This window comes from Haliotis rufescens, unplaced genomic scaffold (assembly GCF_023055435.1).
Source record: "Haliotis rufescens isolate VD_foot unplaced genomic scaffold, xgHalRufe1.0.p SCAF_2, whole genome shotgun sequence".
Lineage (NCBI taxonomy): Eukaryota > Metazoa > Mollusca > Gastropoda > Lepetellida > Haliotidae > Haliotis > Haliotis rufescens.
Genome location: NW_025963890.1, coordinates 68,403,598 through 68,415,125, shown reverse-complemented (window position 1 = coordinate 68,415,125; position 11,528 = coordinate 68,403,598).

Below are 11,528 nucleotides of genomic sequence, written 5' to 3'. Positions count from 1 at the left end.
CATTAAGGGTTAATATCGTACATATCGCCCCTTAATGTAAAATATTCTTATAAACAAAGTTTGATTGGAAATATAGGATACCTACGGAAGCCTTTTAGCCATGTCCAATTCATATCCCTATTAACTGGAAATTTCCACTTAGTATCTGGAAATGTCCTCTTAGTATCTGGAAATTTCCACTTACTAACTGGAAATTTCCACTTAGTATCTGGAAATTTCCACTTAAATGCTTTAAATAGAGTCAACAGCTATATTGTAATACCTATTAACCTCAAACTATGGAGAGGTGTGTTAACATCATTCGAACATACGTATGCTTAGGTTTGAGCAATAAAGACATTCTATATTTTCTGGCTCATGATCACAAGATTTTGATAAGTGAACGCACACTGAAAAGAAAACTTGCAAAAATGAAGCTCTATCGGAGAAACGGAAAATCAAAGCTGGTTGATGTCGCTCTCTTCGTCTTGTGTGATCAAGTCTCTGAGTTTTTTCACTTTTATCAACTCGTGGTGATATATTTGATATCAAAAGACACTTTAGTGAGATTTTATTTATCACCCAATATCATTCTACACGAGGAAACATCCAGAAAACACTGCCTGGCTAAGCAGCTCTACTTCCATCAGCCATTGTCATAATGACGTCAAAGCCATTGTTACGTGACGTCATAAAGTATACTGAACAGCACTGAAAACGCACCACCATGAAAATGGATGTATTTTTATCCAGGCTTAAGTCATATGGAAATATATAAGTGAATGAGTAATAAACGACGTTCTGGACGAAGCATGAAGGAGAACAGCTCGTCAAAACACATTCCTAAATTTTTTTGTGAGCGACATCGCCAAAACGCAACAAATTGCGTGCACATCATGGATTACGTGTTTTGTTTCACGGGAAGCATGCAGAATAAGGCCAAAAAGACAGACTTTTAAAAGCCACATCACTTGTTGCTGCAGACGTAAAGGGTACTGACACAAGAAATGCCAAGATTAACAGCAGAGGAACGTGAACGTGAACGTGCCTTGGGCATGCTTCAAGTTGGTACGTCAAGTAGAGTCGTAGCACAACGGTTTCAATGCCATCATTCAACAGTCCTCAGGCTAATGAGCAGATACCAGCAGACAGGAACCACCAGAGATCGACCACGTCCGGGTCAACGTCGTGTAACTACACCACGTCAGGATCGCCATATTGTTCGTCGGCATCTTCGTGATCGTACACTTCCGGCTACCAGGACTGCAGCAACCGTACAAGGCCGACGGGGTTTGATCAGCGCTGACACCGTATGTCGACGTCTCCGCTCAGCAGGGCTACGTGCTCGACGTCCATATGTTGGACCCATACTCACTGATCGACATCGAAATGAACGTCTGCGTTGGGCCAAAAGGCATCGTCTTTGGAGATTGCGGCAGTGGCATGGTGTGCTGTTCTCTGATGAGTCCCGTTTTCATTTACGGAATGCTGACGGTCGACTGCGAGTGTGGCGTCGACGTGGAGAACGTTACCACAATGACTGCGTTGTACAGACAGATCGATGGGGGGAGGGAGTGTCATGGTGTGGGGCGGCATCAGTCATAACCAATGAACAGAGCTCAATGTTTGTCGTGGAAGAGTTAATGCCCTTTACTACAGGAATAACATATTGGCAAATCACGTCATCCCATTTTTTCATCAGCACCAGGATATGCACACCTTCCAGTAAGATAATGCAAGAGCGCACACAGCACGTGTTTCAACACAGTACCTAGCGAACAATAATGTGCCTCTGCTTCCATGGCTAGCCCTGTCACCCGATCTATCGCCAATTGAACATCTATGGGATTACCTGGGTCAACGCCTCTCACGTCGTCTGCAAGTACAGAACCTGAGAGAACTTGAAGATACACTACGTCAAGAGTGGAAAGCCCCAGAACACTATTCGCAGACTTATTCGATCAATGAGAAGAGGTTGCATGTGTTGCTGCCAATGGTGGACATACCAGATATTGACTTTTCATTTTAACCCTATGTGTCTTCCTTACACTGATGACGTAAATGTAATTACTGTGTGGTATTCCTTTTTCCTTTGTCGTCTTTCTTAATAATCCGTCTATGTCTGTTCTAATCAAAATCGGTCATTGCTCAAGTTGTTTTTGTAATATTTCAAGATTTATTGCTGGTGCGTTTTCAATGCTGTACAGTGTATGTATGCATTGTAATACCATTGTCATGTTGCACCGCTGTCACTGTCACTGATAATAAAATTATGGCCCCTGAAAATTCAAAAAAAGCCAGAAAGTAAACCCAACGCAGAGACGCACTCTAAACAAAACCGGCCCGTCGACTCCGTTACAAAGCCCAATGCACAGCCGCAACAGACTCACAAAACAGAAGTGATGGGCGCACTTTGTAACAACGGACTTTAAAAAAAATATAAACAATGTCAAACTTGCAATCTCACTACTTTTGGAAAGGGTATGGGTGAAATAATTATCTCAAACTAGCAGTGTTCTCTCATGCTCCCAGTTTCTGTAATACTTAGGGAGGTGGGTCTTTAGCACCATTGTGTCATGGATAGTGTTGTCTTTCAGTATTCATACTCCACTGCGAGAATATGCATCCAGAGCGACATCTGGATAATGGACTTTGTGTAAAGTTTACACAAAGTCCATTTTCCAGATGTCGCTCTTCAGCACAGACGTGAATTCGGACCTGAACTCAAGATAGTTGTCGTACTGCTTGTGTAGTTCCAGCACATAACCACAGGTGTGAGCCACAGGACGACGTTCTATTCCCTTCAGTGTGTTGAACCTCACAGCGATGGATTTCTGCTTCCCAGAAACATCGATTAGCAGGAGATCAGAACCGGTACAAAATCTGAGTAGCTTTGCCAACATATCGGAGTCTAGTTCTTTAACAAACTTGATAAGAAACTTTGAAGTAGCTGTTTGACAAGATGACATGGTTTCTGGAAATGTGAAGAGTTTGACCACCTTTCTGACATTTGGGATCTGTCCACATGATCATTCCTCAGAAAGTATTGCATCTGCTCAACAGATGTATTTTCTGTCCCCGTATCAGAGCGCAGTCTCTCTGGGCATCCTTGATATGTTGATACAGCATCAATGAAATAACTTGCTACCAGCTTTGGATTGTTCTTCGTGTTCCATGCATGCAACCATATGATGTTACGTGAAAATCCATCAATGCATCCAATTTGTCATACCCATTAATATGCCACACAGCGTTAGGTCCTGATGAAAGGTACTTTCGGCGCTCCAGTCTTCTTTTACTACAACGTTTCACACCCCGAGGATCAACGATACCAAGCAATATTCTTACAGTTTCTTTGTCAACAGTCAAACCATTTTCCCTACACCTTTGATGCATCCATCGATAGCCATGTAGCATACCAGAGGTTTCACATTCAGACAAGATGAAGAGACCGATATCAACCAGCTTTGATTTTCCTTTTCTCCGATAAGAGCTTCATTTTTGCAAGTTTTCTTTTCAGTGTACGTTCACTTATCAAAATCTTGTGATCATGAGCCAGAAAATATAGAATGTCTTTATTGCTCAAACCTAAGCATACGTATGTTCGAATGATGTTAACACATCTCTCCATAGTTTGAGGTTAATAGTTGACTCTATTTAAAGCATTTAAGTGGAAATTTCCAGATACTAAGTGGACATTTCCAGATACTAAGTGGAAATTTCCAGTTAGTAAGTGGAAATTTCCAGATACTAAGTGGAAATTTCCAGATACTAAGTGGATATTTCCAGATACTAAGTGGAATTTTCCAGATTCTAAGTGGAATTTTCAAGATACTAAGTGAAATTTTCCAGATACTAAGTGGAAATTTCCAGATACTAAGTGGAATTTCCAGTTAATAGGGATATGATTTTTTTTTGGACATGGCCCTAAAAGGCTTCCGTAGATACCTATTGCTATGTTCACGTTTTTTATTGTTTTTGCTAGGTATCTTGCAATTATTCGTAATAAGCGACAGCGTGAGAAACTGACTTTGCTCAGATCTGAGAACAAGAGGGGCTATTATAAGAATGGCAGACTCGTTATTGAGGACATGCCAGCTACTACACTGGAAGGTGATGAGCATCAGTTGTCGGCTCCAGTCGCAGATCACGACTCAAATGGAACATCGTCAACTGTGGATCAGGAGCGGGTGCTGCTGTCAAGGACGAAGGTTATGCAAAAGCATAACAAAATACATTGCAAGGAATATAGAAGATTTAACCATCAAACTGTCCGACATTGGCTTTGTTTCTTTTGTATCTAAACATGACATTGTTGCTTTATTTGAAAAATAGTCAATAGAAAATTACCTTAGTGACATTTTTCCAGAATATAAACTTTTTTGTTTACCAGCCACAAAAAAGTCCAAGTTCGGGAGGTATTCGGGAGGAATACCTTTGATAAAATATTCACTGGTAAGACGTGTTATTGATTTTCGATACAGATAACATGCTATTACTATTCTGTTGGATAAAAGTATGTTTTGTTTCAGTAGAGCTACATTATGTGTGTTTACAGATATTCAGCCGGAGAGATCGACCTGGTAATAATAATAAAGATAAAAACAAATGGGATAGAGATTTTGTTCTATTTTTATTGAGTACACTGGAAGAGGACACAGCTGTTTCTATCATTGACTTGGAATTGTTTGTTTGTTTGTTTGTTTGTTTGTTTGCCTGTTGTTTAACGCCGCACTCAGCAATATTCCAGCTACATGGCAGGGGTTTGTAAATGTAGAAAATCCAATAGTCGACATCATGAGCATCGATCCACGCATTTGGGATATGATGACATGAATCAACCAAGTCAGCGAGTCTGACCACCCAATCCCGTCGGTCGCCTCTTACGACAAGCATAGTCGCCTTTTACGGCAATAATGGGTTGATGAAGACCTATTCTACCCCGGATCTTCACAGGTCTATTGCACATGAACAGTAGAACCGGTGTGACGCGGGACTATGTGGAGAACGATGTTATTCACCATGTTGAAAGTAATAATTACTTAGTAGATGTTTTTACACAATTTCAGATGGAAAGATATTCTTGTGATAAATTACTTTGGAAAAACTCTTTTGGAAATGTGTTCAATTCTGAACATACATATTGTGAATGGGAGATTAGGAACTGACTATCAAATCGGTGACTGAACATTTATTGGGCATTTAGTGAGTGCGTGAGTTGGGTTTAACGCCATTTTTAACAGTATTCAATTTATATCACGGCTTGTCAGCTTAATGTGAGAGGAAAGCCCGAAGTGATGCAGGCCTTAGACGTTTTCCACTTCGGTACACAAGTACGGGCATGGTGCTGACAAATCTAGAAACATCATCGGGGCGAACCAGGATTCGAACCTACAATCATAGGTTTCCAGCGTGCCCAAGGGACGCAACTCTGCACAGCGAATCGCGGCGCCTCAGACGACTCGGCCACCCGTGCCTCTTATTGGGCATTTAGGGTGTAGTGTGAATGATTATGGTTTGGCATCGAGTGACATGTTCCCCGATGATGATGAATGTCTCTGTAAAAAACATGAACGGTGCCATTATCTAAATGCGTTCAGAAACAACTAAAGATAACTCATACCTTATTAAGTATAACAAAGTTTGCAATGAATACAGATAACTGTGTGGAATCAAGAAGGGCCACTTTGCACAATGTAAAAGGAGTGACCTAGAAAATGTAGCAGCGGTTGACTCTAAACGATTCTGGGACATTATAAAACGTGTGTCTGCACGACCGCAACGACACAACCCTATTGATATACAAGACTGGGGGACAATTTCTTGTCGCTGAATTCTGAACCAATGGGTATTCAGGATAGTCTTGGTGAGGTGGAGGACATAGTGACAGGTCATGTTTATGCGCAAGAACTGACAATTGACATATTAGAATCCACAATCACCAGATCCGAACTTTTTGAAAGCAACATGTACGGTGCCTAGAAACATAATAAATCAGCTGGCCTTGACGACTTCTATGGAAGCCATTGTACAAACATGGTTCGAGTGCTAAAATGGGTAAAATGTTACAATCCTTTTACAGTAATGTAAAGGCTTGTGTTCGTTCAAACAACAGAGTATCTGGTATGTTTGTTGCTTCATGGGCGTGAGTCAAGGGTGTATGCTTTGTACAGGTTACTGAGGTCAAATGCTTAAATAATATTCCAATTGAGGCAAGAAAGGTGTTCGTGGTCCCGTTAATTCGTATACATTCCTTGAAACCATACTCGCCTCACTTCTACTTCAAATGTTTTGATACAAAGATAACACCATTACTTTTATACGGGGCTGACATTTGGGTGTTCAGTGACATGGAACCGAGTCTGGCAGATGATCTATTCAGTCGCTCGCTGTTTCGAAATGTGTCGAATATTGTCTCTTGTCTCTTTAAAATATGCAGGAACCTCGTTTACCCCAAAACATGTTATAATATGTTTGCGGTTGTATATGGAATACTTCAAGGGACACTGTCGCGTTGTCGCATTGTCACCCCTGCAAAAACAAGCAAAAAGTGTCACAATTAGCCAAAGTGCGACATTGCGACAACGCCACATTTGGGCCATTTGTGGCATTGTCGCATTGTAAGATGGACGAAAGGCTTCAGTGACGTATTGCCTGGTACAAAGGTCTGTGGTGAGCTTATGTCAGCTCCCACCGAAGATTGAATGGTCGGTTCCTAACTGACATGAAATACTCTACAGGCCGTATGCCTAATGTTCTTTTTCGCTATTTTCAATCAACAATGGTCTTACTGCAGGATATGCTAAAATGCTATAGAAAAGGTATAGACTTCATATCCGAAAAATATAAACTGTTAGTGGCTATATTTGACTCGGCACGGTACTAGGGAAATCATGCACGGTTTTTTTAACCAAACATCATTGCATTGGAATTCCTTTCGTTTGTAATAGCATATGATTCTGGGGTATGCTTAACTGTCATATCCGTAATACTGACAACAAAACGTCCATTATTTTATGCCTAAAACTCTGTTAATAGACCATTCTAACAACCCAACAACTTGGTCTGATCTGCTTGGGCTGAGTCCTCCTTTCCGTCGTTACGGTATTAGCATAGTAACGAGGATACCTTGCAGAGTATCGAAAAATAACCTTTGTAAAACAGTAAGTTTGATAAAAATCGGTTAAAGGGGTTAGGGGTGATGAACCCTTTAATGAAACCTGAATATAACAACCAGGGGGTCGTTGTAGAGAGGGAATCTAAAAATGATCATTTGCACATCTAGACAAAGTAACGATCAATTAAATCTGCTAAGTTTCAAGAAAGTTCGCGGTTCGCCCCGATCATGTTTCAAGGTTTGTCAGCACCGTGCTCGTGGGTTTCACCGAAGTGGTAAATTTCTGAGACCTGCATCACTTAGGGCTTTCCTCCCACATTAAGCTGACACGCCGCGATGTAACTGGAATACTGTTAAAAGCGGCGTTAAACCCAACTCACTCACACTCATGAACCTCATGGCGCTCTGTGTCTGGCACAGACAAACACCACGCCGGTTTAACCACTTCCCTCGTGCAATAATAAGTGGGAAGGTGGGAGAGTTCATTAAGATCACAACTCCGAAACATAATACGAAATATCAATTCATGAACATGGTGTACATATCCCCCTCCCCCTTGTGCAATGTGCAATGCCAGGAGTAGTGTAAGACAGTAGTATGGTAGCCAAGCCAGCAGGAGTTATCTCCCCTACCGAAAGTGCCGCCATCTTGGATGCGCGAAGAGGGGCATGCTGGGTAATGCGTGCGCCTCCAAGATGGCGGTAAGTCCGGTTCCGGAAGGAGAAGCGCACGTAAAATCCTCCACTTCAATATTTGAAGCGCACGTAAAATCCTCCACTGAAGCAAGAAAGGCTATCATGGGCATCAGGGTTGGCAAGCATCTTACTCCACACGTGTGCTATCGTTATATATAAGCATACTGCTGGTATTTTGCAATATAACCGCGTAAACTAGTACTCAACCCCAACTCACACTTTGACCACTATCTTTGACTTTTTGAATGGTTTTACTCATTCATGTCACAAGCCAGATAGACCTGTAATATGTTTAAGTCATTATGCTGCGAGGGCATGCGTGTTTCTTGTTCTGGTGATATAATAGATACTCTTGCTGACATTGGTCATGCAACTGCCATAACTGCTGCGATGTCCCTGGTCATAGTAAGGATCTGCAAGGAGACATATTTCCTAAAATAAAACCAGGCTTGTTACTCACACAGAATCTATTAATGGCAAATGCCGGGTATAGTTTGACCAGTATCGCATAGATAGCATACTTAACCCAGTTCTGCTAATTGGCCTCATCAGGATACAAACCAATCTCATGAAAGCAGTGGGAGTCATGAAGATCCGGGGAAGAATAGGTCTTCACCAACCCATGCTTGCCGTAAAAGGCGACTTTGCTTGTTGTAAGAGGCAACTAACAGGATCGGGTGGTCAAGCTCGCTGACTTGGTTGATGCGTGGATCGATGCTCATGATATTAATCACTGCATTGTCTGGTACAGACCACGATCATATAGCTGGAATATTGCTGAGTGCAGCGTTAAACAACAAACGAACCAACCAACATAAAAGCAATGGACACAGATGGTGCCACAGTTCTAGTTTTATTTTGGATCTGTCCGCAGCCTTCGCCTCTTTTTAAATCATCGTGTATTGGAGTGACCACAGATATATTGGCTTTGAAATTGTGTCTGTAAATAATCGAGTCTGGACCAGACAATCCAGTGATTGACATCATGAGCATGACATGGAATCATCAATCTCAGGACTGGCTTCAGTCTCGAGGATCGATTTTCTCCACAAACTAATACAGCTTTCACATTATTTACTTTCACTGTTGCAGGACATCTAACAGAAGAAATTAGCTATCGACAGCTCGACTTAAAACAAGGAAAGACCTGTGTTATAGGTTCCTTGGGTTTATTCAAACAAGTCTATTCTATTCATCTACCAGGAAAGTATATATGTATGTTAGATCATAAATGCTTGTTGGGGCATTATGTAAATTCAGAGTGTCATTACACAATTTCAATGTAAATATTAGACGAAGATCTCAAAAAAGGAGGTTGAAATTGGTATCTGTCAAAACTGCCAATAAGGAGAAACTGAGGACGAATTCCATGTTTTATTCATATGTGATAAGTATGAACATCCTAGAGAAAGTATATTCCAAAGTTTAACAATATGCATGAAAACAAAACGTTAATGATCAGTCTTATAAAATCCAACAACTCCGCTGTTATATATTCACTGGCCATTTGTTGAAACATATATTCTCGGGCAGATAGTTTTTATATATCATGTATATCACATGACTAAACAAATGAAAATGTCAACTGTACAGTGGGCCACGTGGCCTTAAATACTGAATAAAATATGTATTCATCTACCAAACATTAATAGACATTTAACAAACAAATTATATAGATGCATAACTTCATTCATAATCATGGATGACACTGATGTTCTCATATCATCTTAATCTCAGTCTGGGATGTATGACAAATGATACTCTATGACAATATTGTTTGTTTGTTTGTTTGCTTGTGGTTTAACACCGCACTCAGCAGTATTCCCACAATATGACAGCGGTCTGTAAATAATCAAGGCTGGACCAGACGATCCAGTGATTGACATCATGAACATTGATCCACGCAATTGGGATATGATGACATGCATCAACCAAGTCAGCGAGCCAGTGACCACCCGATCCGTTAGTCGCCTCTTACTAGAAGCATAGTCACCTTTTTCGGCAAGCATGGGTTGGTGAAGACCTATTCTACCCCGGATCTTCACGGGTCCTATGACACTATTGAGTCTGTATGTACAGAGTATATGGTGATGTGCATGCACACAATGTGTGTGGCTGCTTGTACTGGTCAGGGCCGAGCTGACCAGTCCTTATTGTTTGCGAGTTGATTTGGAAGTTCTGAAGCTCACATAGAAGGAATTGCTTGTACTTGACTTGATTACTGCACATTCAAGTTTGTGCATTTCACAAACGTCAACGACCCCCGCTTATTTTACTCACTTGTCACAATGAAACAATTATAAAGTTTTTTTGTGGATACACCTCTGACATCTCTTAATGTCCAAAACAAAAGATTTCACTATTGCACAATTTCTTCGATATGAGGCTCAGAAATTACCAAGCAACCCTCATCTCCCCTTACTGCAGAGCGCCATGAAGTGTAATGGGTGTTTGACCTGGCATTCAACATTATTGCACCTACATAGCGACATGCACTTTTGTGTGTGTGGCTGTTGCACTAGTCAAGACTGTTGCCGAGGTCTCAGTGCTAGCCCACTCGCATACCATGCTGCAGTTTAACATGAATACCCCACTCAGACACAGTTTACAGACTCCAAGCCCACCAGTCCTTGTTTTAGCCTCTTAATGCCGAGCACGAGGCAGGGTAACAACAAGTACCATCTTTTCACGTCTTTTGGTATGACTCGGTCAGGGATTGAACCCATGACCACCCGCTCTCTGGGCAGATGCTCTAACCACTAGATCGCGGAGGCTGTCACAATGCCAGGTAGAAACAAGAGACTTTCATATACAAATACAAATGTGTTACTGACATAACATACTTGGTAAGCTTGCACTATATTCACTAAGACAACCATGACACCTGAACAATATGGAGCAGGCAGCCATTGCTCCTCAATGCAAACTGATCCAGTGAAGACAATACTTTTGGCCTGTCTACAGATGGAAGAGTAAACAGAATGCTGCATATATTTTGAACGAATACACAATGTTACAAGAAAGTACAAGGTAGCTGATCAGAAATGACATGTTGAAACACACATTAAGAAATAGAAAACAAGATCCTGTTTGTGGACTATAGTATAGCTAATTCATCACTGCTGCAATATGACTTACTTCAAATTGTCTAATATTAATGAGGTAGCATTGAAACAGTGAAGTAGGACTTGAGTAAATAACAATTTAGTGTGGAGGGAACTCATCACTTCACATCAAGATGCAAGAGATGTTCTCATCCCACAACCAGAACACAATGGAACACTGATCAATAGGCATAAATAGAGATAAAACATAAATTGGTATGAAACAGTATAATGTATTCATAAATAAGTTTTAAGTATCATGAGGGGATGATTGCACATAAACCGTCTAATTTAGGACATTCTACGAAAAAGAAAGCCATTTCAACTCAACAAATATCAATTGCACAAATAAAATCTAAACAGTTCCTGAATAGCAAAATACACAATTCTAGTGCAACTCCCATGTTCCTACCATTTGAGCGGTTTGTGAGTTAGGCTCTGGAAACATGATGGAAGCAAGAATGATGGAGACCGATTCTATTCCACAGTGAATAATTAAATATGAGTTGAAATGTTTGCATATTATTCCAAGAATGTGAACACTAAAATGTGCTAGAACTGTAATCTTTGAAGGAGGTCCGCTATGTCTCTGCTGTCATGCTTTGTGTCTGTTAGTTCTCCACAGACAGTTCT